The following is a 19,144-nucleotide window of genomic DNA, read 5'->3' on the forward strand; positions in this document are numbered from 1 at the left end:
ACAATGGCGCCGTCTCCTACCTCTCCGGCTTGTCAGAGGACGATGCCAAGAACACCTTGAGCCTCCACGTGGTTCTCGATTATTACGACACGAAAAAGCTCGAAAGGTTAAACAATAAATCCACCATACTCACCACACTTTTCCAGGCCAGCGGCGAAGCCAGTGGGCAGAAACAAGGATTCATAAACGCCACAGTTTTGAGCTCTGGTGATGTCGCATTCGGTCCGGCTGCTCCGGACTCCACTCTCAACTCCAATTTAATTAAGTCAGTAGCTTCTCAACCTTATAATGTGTCAGTACTGCAAGTAAGCAGTGTAATAGGCTCTTCAAATTCAACGGCGCCTTCGTATGCGCCTATGAGATCTCCGAAAAAGGCTCCGGCACCAAAGCATGGGGCCGAAGCACCTGTCCATGACGAATCGCCTTCGGATGCGCCTTCCGAAGAAATGTCACCTTCTGATGCTCCTACTCCTTCACCAATGGACTCATCGCCACCGGAACCGGGTGCTCCAACTGACAACAGTCCACCGTCTCGGGACGACGCTAAAGAGGGGTCTGCATCGGGAGCAGCACCTGGTGCAGCCATTTTTGGATCATCATCAGTTGTTATTCTGATGGTTTTGTGGCCTCTGCTTTTGCTGATGGTGTGATAGATATCATGGTTTAATGTTACTACCATTGAATTCATAAAGAGGTCATTTTTAATTTTTTGTTCTAGCAGGCTATAAGGGATTTAAAGATTTTAATTAAGATGATTGCAGTGCTTTTCAGAATTGTAACCTTAAAGAAGTTAAAGAAAATTTAATCTCAAATCTTTTTAATTTGTTTCGAAATTTATCTTTGGTATTGTTATGCCTAAAAAACCAGGGCTCACATAACTCAATGTCAACGAGTACTAATCAGAATTCATGAAGGTTTTGTACCATCTAGAGTTTGCCACGTCACCCAAGACAGAAAGAATATAGCTGGTAACAACCCAATCGACTCAATTTTTGTTTGCGAATGAATTTGATTCGCACACCTGTCCAAGCCCCATTTAACTTAAGGAAATTTCCTACGTTATCAGCCAATGGGATGCCATGAGGGATTTGCACAGCACCAACCCACTTGCAGATATGTAATCATTACCTTGAGTTCAGTGGGTATGAATAGACAGCTCCCTCTCATTAAATCGGGATGAGACACTCTGAATTCAACAAAGCAATTAGCAAAAACACACTATAGAAAAGAGACTAGCTTAATATTCTCTAAGAATACCAATCACTTGTAACCCAGTTCATAATTCGCGACCTCTTGTAATCTTGGTTAATCACCAAAAACACTCATACAGAAGAAAACAGTGGATGCAGGATTCGTTTTAGGCCTCCGAACCACTATAAAACTCTCATCGTCTCATTTACTTTTAAGTTCTTGCATGCAACTGTGAAAACAGTAATCCCTAATCAACCTCTCATCATAGTTTACCTGTAATTTCTAAGACTCTCTTAACACTCTACACGTGCGAGGTCGTTAGTGTTAAAATCACACATCAACAAGTATCATCTGTTTATGATCAGTTTGTCATCGACATATGATAGCTTTAATGAATAATATTTTGGGTATGAGGAAATATATACTTTCATGCAAAATTTATGGAACAGGCGACTTTTTTCCCACCTAAGGTTTGCCCTAATGACACTTTCCCACCAAAAAAGTTTCAAAATACCAATTAACTAGCCAAAGTTTATATTTTGTTTACAACCCATGATACACTATCCGATTTGGAGGCAAACAGAAAGCAAACTCGGTCCAGACTATTAGGGATTTTGAAGAGGGGATGTCAGTGAGTCTCTTGGTGGTGGCAGGTTGGATTTTGATAGTCGGGATTGGTCGAAATCTAACTTGGGTGGGGCAGCTACGCGTTTCACAAATCGCTTGATTGTTGGCAATTGATGGGGTCAACAGAAGCAAGATTTTAAGGGTTTTGATGAGTGATGGTTGAGAAATACAATAGTGGTGGTGTGAACTCGTACCGATGCCAATTACACCAATTATTCACACCACACTCTCTATCAACTTATTTAATGTGATTTTGCTTATAACATTCTTGAAAATTGTTATCATAAACAATTATTCACAAATTGGTATGAAACATTAATGAAAAAAGATATTAAAAAAACTATATTTTGAAAAGAAAAAAAAATAATAACTTATTTATTATTTTATTTTTAATTTTTTTTATATACTTTATTATTTCTCTCAACTCGTAAAGTAAAATGTGTAGATTTTTTTATTATTTTCTTTTTCATATCTCTATTTTCATATTAATCTATAAAATATTTACATTTACATTTATTATTTCATATTGTAATTTTGTGAAAGATTTGATTTATTCTACAAGCTAGCAAATTTAAGTTGTATACGAGCATCTCATATTGTGCTCATTGCAGCTATAACTTTTGGCTTTGCGGTAAGCGTTTGGTCTCTTAACAAAACATATTTAGTGTATCATTGTAAAGAAAAAAGAAAGACGTGGAAAATACAAATCGTATTTGGATTTAACTAAAAAGTTTAAGTCTAATGAAGAAGTCAAAAGTGAATTTTTTTTTTTTTTTTTTTTTAAAGCAGTTTAAAAGGATAAATTATGAGTTTTAGAAATTCGAAGAAATACCAAATAAAAGGAAAAATATAAAATAGAATTGGGTTTAGAACCTATAATGTCCTTAGTAATTTGATTTAAGGTTAAACTTGTTAAAATAAGGAGTATTATCCCACACCTACCCTGAGGTTTCAGTTTAAATGCTCATACCCCAAAAATATGAAAAACTACCTTGACCTCCCCTAACATTTGAAAAATTATTTCATAGTCCCATTTTAGTAGGGGTGAGCACGGGTAGCGGGTAGAACCGAAACCTAGGGGTAGAACCGAAACTGGAATCGGAACCTACTCGGAATCGGTACTATGCGGGTAGGTTCTGGTTCCATTTTATTGAAACCGACACTGTACGATTCTGGTTTTAGTTCTTATGTGGGAGGAACCGGAACCGGAACCTGGAAAAAGAACCGATTTTTGGAACTTGTTTGAAACCGATTTTTGGAACCTATTTGGAACCTGTTTGGGAATCTGGATTGCAATAAAAATATGAATAAAGAATAATGGGGGGTTTCTATTATTTTACATATAAAAAAATTTTAAATAGAAAAAGTTAAATTTTTAGAATAACCTAATTAAATAAATATACAATTATACTTATTACATATAAATTACACCATATTAAAAACTTTAATATATTATAATATATTAATATTAAAGTTTTGATTAAGTAAGTGAATAATTGGAATTATGATCCAATTAAAAGTGTTTTAATGTTATTAAAATAATTATTTTTGAATAAAATAGTATATTTGATTAAATAATAATATATTTAGTTATTTACTCCAATCATCAAGTTCTAAGTATATCTATAGTAAATTAGCAATTAATTAATTATATAGAATAAATTGATAAACATTAATAAATTTAATTACTAGTTAAATATCATACTTAATCAATTATAACATTACATTATAGTTAAATAATTACTTAATTAATTATAATTTTATAACATTATTTAATTATTTTATAGTATAATTAATTACTACTTAATTAATTGACTTATAAGTTATAACATTTAGTATATTACTTAATTAAATAATTAGAAATTTAATTAATTATAGCATTACATTATAGATTTATAGTACAATTACTTAATCAATTATAACATTTCATTATAAATATTAGTACAAACTTAATTGAATGATTAAAAATTTAATTAATTATAATATTACATTAAAAATTTATAATATGATTACTTAATTCACTATAACATTACATTATAGTATGATTACATAATTAATTATAACATTACATAATTAAATGATTACTTAATTGATTATGACATTGTATTATAAATATTAGTAATTACTAATTTACTACATAAACATTACTACATTAGCACAATACTTAATTAAATGATTAGAAATTTCATTAATTACAACATTACATTATAAATTTATAGTACAATTACGTAATTAATTGTAACATTACATTATAATTAAATGATTACTTAATTAATTACAACATTCTATTATAAACAAATTAATTATAATATTATATTAAAGATTTATAGTATGATTACTTAATTCATCGTAACATTTCATTATAGTATGATTACATAATTAATTGTAACATTACATAATTAGATGATTATTTAATTGATAATGACATTATATTATAAACGTTAATTATAATATTACAATATAAACAAATTATTAGAAATTTAATTAATTAAATATTACATTATAGTTAAATAATTACTTAATTAAATTATAACATTATTACGTTACATTATATTATGATCAATTAATTAATTATAATATTACATAGTTAAATGATTACTTAATTAGTTATAAATTTATAACATTACATTATAAACATTAGTAATTTACTACATTATTGCATTACTTAATTAAATGATTAAAAATTTAAACAATTATAATATTACATTAAAGATCTATAGTTTAATTACTTAATTCACTATAGCATTATAGTATAGTATGATTACATAATTAATTATAACATTACATAATTAAATAATTACTTAATTGATTATGACATTATATTGTAAACATTAGTAATTACTAATTTACTATATAAACATTAGCAATAGCACAATACTTAATTAAATTGATTAGAAATTTAATTAATTATAATATTACATTATAAATTTATAGTACGATTACTTAATTAATTGTAACATTACATTATAATTAAATGATCACTTAATTAATTATAACATTTTATTATAAACAAATTAATTATAAATTTATAATATTATATTAAAGATTTATAGTATGATTACTTAATTCATTATAGTATGATTACATAATTAGTTATAATATTACATAATTAGATGATTATTTAATTGATTATGACATTATAACATAAACATTAATTATAACATTACATTATAAATAAATAATTACTTAATTAAATGATTAGAAATTTAATTAATTAAGCATTACATTATAGTTAAATAATTACTTAATTAAATTATAACATTATTATATTACATTATATCATGATCATTTAATTAATTATAGCATTACATGGTTAAATGATTACATAATTAGTTATGAATTTAGAACATTACATTATAAACATTAGTATATTAATTAAATGATTAGAAATTTAATTAATTACAATATTAAATAATAGATTTATAGTATGATTACTTAATTCATCATAACAGTACATTATAGTATGATCACATAATTAATTATAACATTACATAATTAAATAATTACTTAATTGATTATGACATTATATTATAAACATTAGTAATTTACTAATTTACACAATACTTAATTAACTGATTAGAATTTTATTAATTATAACATTACATTATAAATTTATAGTATAATTACTTAATTAATCATAATATTATATTATAAACAATATTACAATACTTAATTAAATGATTAAAAATTTAATTAATTATAAGATTATATTATAAACATTAAACATAAGTAATTTATGTGAATTGTGATAAATTGATTGAATTCAAGTGTTGCCTAGAGATTACAGGTTATGAGTTACATTGGACACAAATGAATGAGTAATCAAAATTTGTTAGGAGTGTATTTGTAAACTTTTAAGGTATTTTTGTCATTTTTTAAACTAATAAGGGGGTGATTGTTTTTTTATAGGGTACCCAGGAAAGGAACCGGAACCTGCATTTTAGGTTCCGGCTTCTTGAATTTAAGAACCTGTATTGTGCGATTCCGATTCCGGTTCCTTTTTCTGGGAGCCTATACTTTCCGGTTCTGGTTCCTTCGAAAAATGCAGGGTACCCGGAACCGTTCACCCCTACATTTTAGCCGTTAGTTGATATATTTTGTCATCTAGTACATCTTATTTACCCCCCCTCTGAGATCAAATAATATCCAAGTCATCAACTTTGTTCCAAATATGTTAAACTATCCCTGATACTAGTGATATGTTAAAGTTTCATCCAATTTTCAAATTAAAAGTTAGCTTTACACCTTTCATGACTTACCAACTCAAAAAATATTTTTTTTATTTCCCATTATTTTAATAAATCATTTGAAAAATAATTTTATTTAAATTATCTTTTAACAGTAAAACTTAGTTTTACTAAAACACCGTTATTTTGACCTAGCCTTTGTTAATCTCCTAATACAAATTTCAAAACATTCTATTACAATAAAATTTGTTTTAAATAATTATTGGGAACTATCTAGTTATTTTTTCTTTCCAAATGACTAGTTTTAATAACAAGTAAAACTTGTAATGTTTTGACTAAAATGTAATTATTTCTAAAGTTGATAAACCAATATTTCAACGTCTCTTATTTATTTAGTCAATTTTTTTTATTTTTTTTTTTTATAACTAGGGTGTCCGAGCCAACTTGTGCACGCCTTAACTAATCCTCGAGGCCAATTAAACACCATACAAGCCCAATGTTCTAAGGTAAGCCACAAATATGTAGTAGGTGGTCCAAAGTGGTTTGAACCCAAGAAGTTAATGAAGGAAGAAAATCTCCTTGACCACCAGACCAACCCATTAAAGTTAGTTTAAATTATTTCATTCATAATAATCTTGTTTTTCACTAATTATTTAGTTACTTTATCAATTTAAAAACACAATTATCATATGTTTTCTTTTATCTAAAAATCAACTAAAAACACAATTATCATATGTTTATGATAATATAATTGTAAGTTCAAGGTTGACTTTGTGGATTTGGATATTTATTAAGTGAAGGATTTAAGAATTTTGTTAAGTTGCTAAGTGACTTGAGTTGAGGGGGTGGAATAGACTTTTAATTTTAAATTGAATGGAACCTAACATCAATGTTCTGAAACCTGGACCGGACCAGGTGGTTAAACAAGTCCGACCGAGTTTCGCTTACATTTTCGGTTTGAAGAGAGTAAATAACTGGGATTTTCAGTCAAACCATTTCAAACGGTGGTTGGACAGTCTCACTGTAGCAAACCGACGGTCCAACCGGTATTAAAAAGATTTTCGATCCACACCCAATCCAGTTTAATCACATGAAATAAAATTAAGAATTAAAAAAAAAAGTAAAAACCACAGTCGCACAACACACAAAGTCAAACTGTCAAAGTGTCAAACCAAACCCCCAAAAGCCAAAATTTTTATTTTTTAATACATTTTCAAATTTCAATTTGCTTTTGAGCTGTGAGCTACTGAGCCGTCTGCCCCTTTTTCAGTTTTTCACTTTTTCATCTTGGTTTGCTACTGCCATTCGCGATCTCCACTCTCCAGTCTAGTCCTCCTCCTCCTATCCTCCATTCGCGATCTCAGAAGTCAAATCTCCTTCAAGCTTTCAGCTAAGCTTCAGCGATTCAGCCTCACGTTTTCACTCTTCAGTCTTCAAGTCTTCGGTCTGCTCCACTCTACTTCAGTGCTTCTTCCTTGTCGTGGCCGGTCTGCTACCTGCAACTCTTCATTCTTCAACTTCCAGTCTTCAACGTGAACTCTTCAATCATCATCATCGCCATCTAAAAGCCTACTTCTTGCTTGCCATTGCTGATCTGCCGTATTAGTCACTTCAGCTTAGATTTCAGCCTTCACATCTGTCGTCGTCTGTCGCCATCTGTGAGCTGCCGTTTGTCGTGACGAAGTAACAATCTATAGATTCCTATCTTTCTCTGTCTTCTATGTCATATCATGATTCATAATATTGTATTGATGGCTTTATGTACAGATTTATGAACCATGTTAGTGGCTGGCTTTTGGATTTATGATGTGTAGAATCTGTAGATTTAATTATTTCTTGTTGTCTGTCTAGGTGGCTTGCTTGTTCTATAATGCTGGTGTCTAGGTGGGTTGGTTTGATGGTTTTTAAACTTTAGTTAGACGGAGAATCTGAATTTTTTTTTCTTTTTTTCTTTTTTGCTGATGTCACCGGTCCGATCGACCGGTCGGACCAGTCAAACCGTTTGAACCGGGAGCTGGCCATTTGGTTGGGTTGACTCCCGATCCAGTTTTCAGAACATTGCCTAACATATCACTAACGACCGAGGTGTTTTTTATATTCAAAATAAAGTGGGTGAATTGGATATTAACCGATTCATATGGGACAAAAATACACCAGATAAAGAATTCTATCAACTAATGGCAATAAGGGGAGGTATTTGACAACTCCTCAAATGTGAAGGGAGGTTATGACAATTTTTTATACTTGTAGGGCGTGCTTGGTTAAGGGTAATTCTTTATTACTCAGGTAATGTCATCTTATATTATTTAATTACCACATTTGGTTATCAAGTAATATAAAACTATAATAATCTTTCAAAATTATTTCATTCATATTAATCTTGTTTTTCACTAATTATTTATCAGGTAATCTAATTACTTCTATTTTCTTAGATATTTTAAGATTATTTAGTAATCTTGATTTTGTTACAATTTTACCCTTTATTAATAAAATTTTAGGACAATAATCCTTGTTATTTAAACAATTTACAATAAATTTATAGACAATTTTAACCTCATATTCAGGATTCTTAAGACATAACTACCCTTGGACTTCAACCAAATTACCCAAGACCATAGCTAGCCCAGCTACCACTCGAGCCACCCAAGATTATTGCCAGCAACCATCGCCGACCATCGTTCGCAATTATCATAAGGCTTTTCCGATGCACGACTGGCCAAACCTGACCGGTCATGCCCCACTACAGTGACTGTTGATGGCAACTGGTGGTAGTAGCTTGCTGTCGGTAGTGGCTTGGGATGGGTGAGAGTGATTTTGTTACAAATTAAAGTTTTATATGGTGGGGTGTTTTAGCAAAATTTCAAATGTAGGGGATTAAATGTGGTAATAAATATTATATTATATTAATATTTAAATAGGAGGGTAATTTAGTAATCTATATAATAAACCCACTAGTTTATCCTCCCAATCAAATCTATCAATATAACATATCCACCAATTTATTTCAACCTAACCAAACACATTTCTCTAAACATTTCCAATAATCTTCAAGGTAATCTATCTTTCCATTAATATAACATTTCCAGTAATATAACATTTCATGAACCAAACGCACCTGAGGGTGTGAGTAACTTAAATTGAAACCTTAGGAGAGGTGTGGGATAATACTCTTTAAAATAAAAAAAAAAATAAAAAATATGTGAATTACCGATAAAAAAATCAAACCTCTTATCTTGATTCATATACAAATGATGTAAAAAGAAAATCACAAATTGGTATAATATAATTATTTATGTTAGTAAATTAAAGAGTGAAAACATTTATACAAAAGTAAATATAGAGGTTGCGTTTGTTAACCTATTTTCAATCCTATCATATTCAAAATATATATTTGTTTCAATATTCTCAAAATTCAATCATATTCTATTCTACTCAAAATATTTATATTTTCTCAACCCCATAGGTTTGTTAATTTAACTAAACACCCCAAACAATAAAAGTTTATAAATTGACAAAATCACCCCCACCCACCCACATATTCCTAGTAGCCGACCACTACCATCGGAAGGTGGTCAAAATCTTCCAGAAAGGCGCACAACAGGCAAGATGTGACCGGTGTGCGTCAATGTGGCCTTTTCCAGCCAAATCCACCATGGATCTGGCCAGACAAGGCCAGATTTATGGCTAAAGATCTAGTCATTGACGACCAAATTTGGTTGTCAACGACGGCCAAGATATGACCATTTTCAATGGCTAGATTTGGCTAGATCTAACCATCAATGGCCAAATCTTTGGCCATAGATTTGGTTGGAAAATGCCAGATTGGCACACTACCGGCCAGATCCAGCCGGTCGTGCGCCATTTCAACGACTTCCGACCACCGTCTTGCCGTGGTGGTCAAATGCCAGTATTTAAGGGGTGGTTGGAGGTGTACTTTTGTTAATTTTAAAACTTTTATTGTAAAAGGTGTTTAACTAAATTAATAAATGTAGGGGATTAAAAGTTAATCTAAATATTTTCATAATGTATTTTCCAAAAATTTACCAAACACATTTTCATTTTTAAATCCTGTTCTCGTAATACCAACCTAACACAGCTTTTTCAAAAATACTATTCTAAATACTTTACCAAACACACTCTTTGGGTGTGTTTGGTAGAGTATTTAGAAATTAGAATAGTATTTTTAATATATTTTTATTTTGAAAGATCTTACCTTAGAGATGGTGCCAAAAGATTGGTTATGGAGTTTATGCATGTGAGAAACTATGATAGTCGACCTATATGAAACCAATCAACATAATGATCGATCGAAATTATGGTCAAATGCTCTCCTCTTATCCCACACACAATTACACCCATACATCTTCTAACATCATCTAAAAGGGCTAGTAAAAATAAAATATATTAAGAACATAAATGAAGATAATATATGAGATCTTTTGCTAGTATTAACAATAATAGAGTTCTTTGCATAAATAAAGAGTCTTTAAAAGATGTATGCATATTTTTCAGATAAAATTGCATAAAATAAAGTAATAACAAAAGGGCTCAACCTTTTCACTACTACAAACATATCCTTTGTAGCGTTTGGAATAATTTTGCTTTCCAAATCCTTTAATCATTTAAAAAAAAAAATTAAAGTTTATTTTCCAACATAACATGTTATATAAAAAATTACCATATCAAATAATAATAATAATAATAATAATAATAATAATAATAAAGGATGGTAATCTCCCCACATCAACGTTTTCACGTGTTCCAAAGTATAGGGCATTAGTTCCAAAGTATGATGGACTGTTTGAGGTTGTAAGTGAAGTAGGTGCTGTTGCTTATAGGTTGAAACTGCCTGAACGGATTAAGGTACATCCCACATTTCATGTGAGCTTCTGGAAACCATTCCATGCGGACAAAAAGGACTCTTTAAGGACCAAAGCTAAGAGAACTCCTCCCATGATCAGAAAACAGTTTGATGATGGGATTGAGAAGATATTAGATCATTGGAGGATGAGACAGCATAAGAAGAATTTTCGAATTGAGTATTTTGTGAAATGGAAAAGGGGGAAAGAAAGTGAGGTTTCGTGGGAAAGAGATATAAATTTGTGGCAGTTTGAGAACATTGTACAGGAGTACATTTCCACCATTCCGACGAGGACGTTGGGCTCTTCTATTGGGGGTGGTTTGTAAGACCCTTAAGGATGTCAAGGGCAAGGGTAGGCATGTGGCTTTCATCCTTAGCCACAACCTTGCCAAGACAACACACGGGTGTATGCTAAACAAGGATGGACGAGATCAGGTATGGGTGCTTAAGCATTGGGACGCCAAGTACTCACTGATGAGATGGCTAGCAGGTGTGGGCACTTGCAAGCTAGAACATGCATGCGCAGGCATGTATTAACAAAGGTGTGGGGCGCCTATGGGCAGGCTAAGCAGAGGCACACGAGCTGGTACATGTGCAAACATGCAAGACAAATAACAAGTGGTTGAGTACATGTATGAGACAGAGAGAAATGCGCATGGGGTGATGTGGTTGTGTACTAGATGATGGAATGATCAGACAAGGCTGAATGGTTGCTGGACAAAAGCTATGAGACGATTGTATTTGTCTAGATAGACTTGTATGTAAGTCAACTGCTATGTAACTGCTAGATAGGGTTGTAACTACTATTGTAACCTCTATAACTGCTATGCCAACATGTATAAAAGGCAAGCAGGTTATAAATTTGAGAGAGAGTGAGAGAGGGCAAGGGATATATGTGTGTATATACATTGTTGTAACTTGGGTGCTGAATCTATGATTGGGATCAAATTATAAATAGTGGGAAACAATGTGTGGGTGCATGAGTTTTCTTGTATTTGGAATTATATAATATAAGGTTGGGTTTTCCCGTATATGTTGTGCAATATACTCTCATTAGCTTCTCTTGTATTGTGTTTGCAATTTGTAACAGGGATATGCACAACTTGAGGAAGGTTGACAAGTGCTTGGTGTGCTTGTGCCGTGTAGTGCCTAGAAGCGAGTTTAGGCCCTATGACAGTGGTATTAGAGCCTGGTTGTAACCAGGTTCGTTCTTATATTTTCCTTATTGTTATTTCATGCCAAGAAAAGTTAAGATAGATGCTTCAAGGGAAAGAGTGACTCAGTTAGAGGAGATGCTAGGTGAAATTCAGGATGGCTAGGCTGCGACCATCAATGAGAGACTAGATCAGACTGATCAAAGTTTCGAAATTCTCCATAAGCAATTTATGGAAATGGTGGACATGACTAACAAAAGACTGAAGGCCCTAGAGAATGGCAATGCCTTGCTGAAGCATGCTCTCCCTCGTAGTCTTGATAGGGGAAGTACTGCCAAGATAAGAGTACCCAAACCAAAGGCTTTTCAGGGTGCTAGAAATGCCAAGGAGTTAGAAAATTTCTTGTAGGATATGGAGCAGTATTTTGAGGCCGCAAAAGTCCCTACTGGAGAGAAGGTCTCAATAACAAGTATGTATTTGGCTGGTGATGCTAAATTATGGTGGCACACAAGATTGGCAGATGATGTGAGTGTGGGTAGACCCAGGAATTGAAGGGTCAATTCTTACGGGAAATACATCATGGAATGTTAGGGACTGGATGAAAAGGCTCCAGCAAAAGGGTACTGTGAGGGAGTATGTAAAGGAGTTTAGTTCCTTGTTGTTAGACATTCAAAATATGTCCGAGGAGGACAAGTTGTTTAACTTTATGTCAGGTTTGCAAGGCTGGGAGCAAGTTGAATTACGAAGGCAAAAAGTGTAGGATTTGCCTAGTGCTATTGCTGCAACGGATGGGTTGGTAGACTTCAAAAGTAGCGAGGAGAGAGAACCTGTTGTTGCAACAAAAGCAAAGAAGAAGGAACACTAGGAAATCAAGGGAAGCAAGAAGAAAGACTTCCACTTTCAAAAGAGAAATTCTACTAGTGAAAAGGGGAAAGTAGTTGCTGGTAGTAATTTCTCCAAGGAAAACAAAAAGAGTAAAATGATGTCCGGTTGTTTCATTTGTGGAGGACCACATAGGGCAAAAGATTGCCCAAAGAGAGAAAAGCTTAATGCTTTGATGGGTAAAGAGGGAGAGTCTAGTGGTGAGTAGATCACTATGAATCTGATGCAATTAATGAATGCTATGAGGGTAGAAACAGATTCAAAGAAGAAGAAGGGTGATACTTACCTTAGAGTGGTGAGTAAAGGTGCCGCTCAAAATGCTCTACTGTTTGTTGATTTGAAAGTGAGAGACAGTCAAGTTAAAGCCTTGCTAGATACGGGAGCAACTTATAATTTTGTGGCAGATAGAGTTGTCTCAAAGTTAGGGCTAGCACTTTCCAAGAGTCTTACGACGATGAAGGTTGTGAACTCTAGTACACGCGGGGTGACTGGAATAGCTTACAATGTGCAGGTATGTGTGGGCTGTTGGACGGGTAAGATCAACTTGACTGTTGTTCCTTTAGATGATTTTGATATTATTTTAGGGATAGAGTTTTTTAAGGCAGCAAAGGTGTCGGTGATACCTTACTTGGGTGGCATGATGATAAATCATGAATCAAGTCCTTGTTTTGTATCTTGTTGTTCATCAGGGGTGAGTAGCAAACTAGGACAAGCTAAGCTTACTACTATCTCAGCCACGGCAGTGAAGCGTGGGATGAAGAAAGAGCAGGAAACGTATTTGGCAGAAATGATAGAGATAAAGCCTGATAAGAAGGTTGAAGTGCCGGATGCTGTGGCAGAGTTATTACAAGATTTTGCTGATGTTATGCCACGGGAGTTGCCCAAAGAACTTCCTCCAAGGCAAGCAATTGATCACAAGATTGAGTTGGAACCAGGGGCGTTTCCACCTGCTCGTCCACCATATAGAATGTCTCCCATGGAGTTGAAAGAACTCTGAAAATAGCTTGATGAATTACTTGATGCAGGTGCAGTGAGACCTTCCAAGGCTTCTTATGGTGCTCTTGTATTGTTTCAGAAAAAGCAAGATGGTTCCCTTCGAATGTGTGTAGACTATAGGGCGTTGAACAAAGTTATAATTCAGAACAAGTATCATGTTCCCCTTGTTCAAGATCTCCTGGATAGGTTGAGTGGGGCTTTGATTTTCACTAAGTTGGACTTGCGGTCGAGATATTGGCAAGTCAGAATTACTGCAGGAGATGAGCCTAAGACCACTTGTGTGACTAGGTATGGTTCTTATGAATTCTTAGTCATGCCGTTTGGCTTGACAAATGCACCAGCTACATTTTGCAATTTGATAAATGATGTACTATATGAGTTCTTGGATGAATTTGTGGTTGTATACTTGGATGATATTGTGATCTATAGTCAGAATTTGGATGAGCATTTAATTCATTTGAGAAGGGAACTAATGCGATTGAGAGAACATCAACTATATGTAAAGATGGAAAAATGTGAGTTTGTTAAACAGGAAATCATGTTCTTGGGGCACTTGGTGAGTAAGGGCCAAGTGAGGATGGATCCAAAGAAGGTGCATGCGATTATGGAATGGTCAGCTCCTACAAAAGTTCCTGAGTTGAGATCTTTCTTGGGTTTGACAAACTATTACCGCAAGTTTATTACGGGGTACTCAAAGAAGGCTGCACCGTTGACAGACTTGTTGAAAAAGGGGCAACAGTGGGGGTGGACAGAATCATGTTCCAAGGCTTTCGAAAAGTTGAAGGAAGCCATTGCATTAGAACCGATGTTGAGATTGCCAAATTTTGAGTTACCTTTCGAAGTGCATGCGGATGCTTCGGAGAAAGCCATTGGTGGGGTGTTGGTACAAGAGGGACATCCCATAGCTTTTTAGAGTCGAAAGTTAAACGGGGCAGAGCAATGATATTCTGCACATGAGAAAGAGATGGTGGCTGTTGTGCATTGTTTGCAAGTGTGGAGAGTGTACTTGCTGGGCACGAAATTTGTAGTGTTGACAGACAATGTGGCCAATATTTTCTTCAAGACACAAAAGAAGTTATCCCCAAAACAGGCTCGGTGGCAAGAACTTTTGGTTAAGTATGATTTTGCATGGCAACACAAGCTAGGAAGGCACAATCAAGTTGTTGATGCTTTGAGCAGGAAACATGTGGTTGTTGTTCTATATGCAATAACTCGGGTGGAATCTGACATGTTAGATAGGTTGCGAATGGCTGCCGATCAAGATGCCGAATATAAGGACTTGGTGACACAAGTTCGTGGTGATACTATACGACGTTATTGGTTAGATGATGGGTCTAGTAAAAATAAAATACATTAAGAACATAAATGAAGATAATATATAAGATCTTTTGCTAGTATTAACAATAATAGAGTTCTTTGCATAAACAAAGAGTCTTTAAAAGATGTGTGCATATTTTTCAGTTAAAATTGCATAAAATAAAGTAATAACAAAAGCGCTCAACCTTTTCACTACTACAAACATATCCTTTGTAGCGTTTGGAATAACATGTTATATAAAAATTTACAATATCAAATAATAATAATAAAGGATAGTAATCTCCCCACATCAACGTTTTTTAAGTAATTATTCTTCTCTAAATACAAATTGTTTCAATACGTATAACAATAAAATAATAAACACGAATTGCTTCGACACGTAGAGCAATAGAGTAACGAATTGTTTTAGGGTTTTAGATATGCTGTAACATAAGTAAGGTTTATAAAGGTAATAAGCGTTAAAATAAGGTTTATGAAGGTAAAGAATTTAGAGTTTTTGAATTTGTTTCTTCCATTTGGGAAATGATGAAAAGGGATACGAGTTTCATTTTGTTCAATTTAATTTAATGATACTTAATTTTGATTTGTCGTTAACCTTAATAGAAAACAATAAAAGGACTTAAATACCCTTAATTATTTAGTTGGTTTTAGTCTTTATATTTTAAATTCAAAAACTTAAAAAAGAACAATTTAAAAGACTAAAAAGCAAATTAAAAACATAAAGTCGTAATAAAGAAAAAGGAAAAGCTTATGCGTTGCCGGCTGCGCTGGTTCCCCCCCCACGTGTTCCAAAGTATAGGGCATTAGTTCCAAAGTATGTGGACTGTGGAGGTTGTAAGTGAAGTAGGTGCTGTTGCTTATAGGTTGAAACTGCCTGAACGATTGAAGGTACATCCCCATTTCATGTGAGCTTCTGGAACCATTCCATGCGGACAAAAAGGACTCTTTAAGACCAAAGCTAAGAGAACTCCTCCCATGATCAGAAAACTTTTGATGATGGGATTGAGAAGATATTAGTCATTGGAGGATGAGACAGCATAAGAAGAATTTTCGAATTGAGTATTTTGTGAAATGGAAGGGAAAGAAAGTGAGGTTTCGTGGGAAAGAGATATAAATTGTGTGCAGTTTGAGAACATTGTACAGGATTACATTTCCACCATTCCGACGAGGACGTTGGGCTCTTCTATTGGGGTGGTTTGTAAGACCCTTAAGGATGTCAAGCAAGGGTAGCATGTGGCTTTCATCCTTAGCCACAACCTTGCCAAGACAACACACGGTGTATGCTAACACAAGGATGGACGAGATCAGGTATGGGTGCTTAAGCATTGGGACGCCAAGTACTCACTGATGAGATGGCTAGCAGGTGTGGGCACTTGCAAGCTAGAACATGCATGCGCAGGCATGTATTACACAAGGTGTGGGGCGCCTATGGCAGGCTAAGCAGAGGCACACGAGCTGGTACATTAACATGCAAGACAAATAACAAGTGGTTGAGTACATGTATGAGACAGGAGAGAATGCGCATGGGGTGATGTGTTGTTGGTACTAGATGATGGAATGATCAGACAAGCTGAATGGTTGCTGGACAAAAGCTATGAGACGATTGTATTTGTCTAGATAGACTTGTATGTAAGTCAACTGCTAGTAACTGCTAGATAGGGTTGTAACTACTATTGTAACCTCTATACTGCTATGCCAACATGTATAAAAGGCAAGCAGGTTATAAATTTGAGAGAGAGTGAGAAGGGCAAGGGATATATGTGTGTATATACATTGTTGTAACTTGGGTGCTGAATCTATGATTGGGATCAATTATAAATAGTGGGAAACATGTGTGGGTGCATGGTTTTCTTGTATTTGGAATTATATAATATAAGGTTGGGTTTTCCCGTATATGTTGTGCTATACTCTCATTAGCTTCTCTGTATTGTGTTTGCAATTTGTAACAGGATATGCACAACTTAGGAAGGTTGACAAGTGCTTGGTGTGCTTGTGCTTGTAGTGCCTAGAAGCGAGTTTAGGCCCTATGACAGTGGTATTAGAGCCTGGTTGTAACCAGGTTCGTTCTTATATTTTCCTTATTGTTATTTCATGCCAAAAGTTAAGATAGATGCTTCAAGGGAAAGAGTGACTCAGTTAGAGGAGATGCTAGGTGAATTCAGGATGGCTAGGCTGCGACCATCAATGAGAGACTAGATCAGACTGATCAAAGTTTCGAAATTCTCCATAAGCAATTTATGGAAATGGTGGACATGACTAACAAAAGACTGAAGGCCCTAGAGAATGGCAATGCCTTGCTGAAGCATGCTCTCCCTCGTAGTCTTGATAGGAAGTACTGCCAAGATAAGAGTACCCAAACCAAAGGCTTTTCAGGGTTAGAAATGCCAAGGTTAGAAATTTAGGATTTATGGAGCAGTATTTTGAGGCCGCAAAAGTCCCTACTGGAGAGAAGGTCTCAATACAGTATGTATTTGGCTGGTGTGCTATTATGGTGGCACACAAGATTGGCAGATGATGTGAGTGTGGGTAGACCCAGAATTGAGGGTCAATTCTTACGGGAAATACATCATGGAATGTTAGGGACTGGATGAAAAGGCTCCAGCAAAGGGTACTGTGAGGGAGTATGTAAAGGAGTTTAGTTCCTTGTTTGTAGACATTCAAAATTGTCCGAGGAGGACAAGTTGTTTAACTTTATGTCAGGTTTGCAAGGCTGGGAGCAGTTGAATTACGAAGGCAAAAAGTGTAGGATTTGCCTAGTGCTATTGCTGCAACGGATGGTTGGTAGATTCAAAAGTAGCGAGGAGAGAGAACCTGTTGTTGCAACAAAAGCAAAGAAGAAGGAACACTAGGAAATCAAGGAAAGCAAGAGAAGACTTCCACTTTCAAAAGAGAAATTCTACTAGTGAAAAGGGGAAAGTAGTTGCTGGTAGTAATTTCTCCAAGGAAAACAAAAAGAGTAAAATGATGTCCGGTTGTTTCATTTGTGAGGACCACATAGGGCAAAGATTGCCCAAAGAGAGAAAAGCTTAATGCTTTGATGGTAAAGAGGAGAGGTCTAGTGGTGAGTAGATCACTATAATCTGATGCATTAATGATGCTATGAGGTAGAAACAGATTCAAAGAAGAAAAGGTATACTTACCTTAGAGTGGTGAGTAAAGGTGCCGCTCAAAATGCTCTACTGTTTGTTGATTTGAAAGTGAGAGACAGTCAAGTTAAAGCCTTGCTAGATACGGGAGCAACTTATAATTTTGTGGCAGATAGAGTTGTCTCAAAGTTGGGCTACACTTTCCAGAGTCTTACGACGATGAAGGTTGTGAACTCTAGTACAGCGGGGTGACTGGAATAGCTTACAATGTGCAGGTATGTGTGGGCTGTTGGACGGGTAAGATCAACTTGACTGTTGTTCCTTTAGATGATTTTGATATTATTTATAGGGATGAGTTAGATGTATGCATATTTTTCAGATAAAATTGCATAAAATAAAGTAATAACAAAAGGGCTCAACCTTTTCACTGCTACAAACATATCCTTTGTAGCGTTTGGAATAATTTTGCTTTTCAAATCCTTCAATCATTTAAAAAGTTTATTTTCCAACATAACATGTTATATAAAAATTTACAATATCAAATAATAATAATAATAATAAAGGATAGTAATCTCCCCACATCAACGTTTTTTAAGTAATTATTCTTCTCTAAATACAAATTGTTTCAATACGTATAACAATAAAATAATAAACATGAATTGTTTCGACATGTAGAGTAACGAATTTGAATTTGTTTCCTTGATTGTAAAAAATGACAAATTGTTTTAGGGTTTTAGATATGCTGTAAAATAAGTAAGGTTCATAAAGGGAAAAAGCGTTAAAATAAGGTTTATGAAGGTAAAGAATTTAGAGTTTTTGAATTTGTTTCTTCGATTTGGGAAA

The sequence above is a fragment of the Pistacia vera genome, unplaced genomic scaffold, assembly GCF_008641045.1.
Source record: "Pistacia vera cultivar Batoury unplaced genomic scaffold, PisVer_v2 Contig755, whole genome shotgun sequence".
Classification (NCBI taxonomy): domain Eukaryota; kingdom Viridiplantae; phylum Streptophyta; class Magnoliopsida; order Sapindales; family Anacardiaceae; genus Pistacia; species Pistacia vera.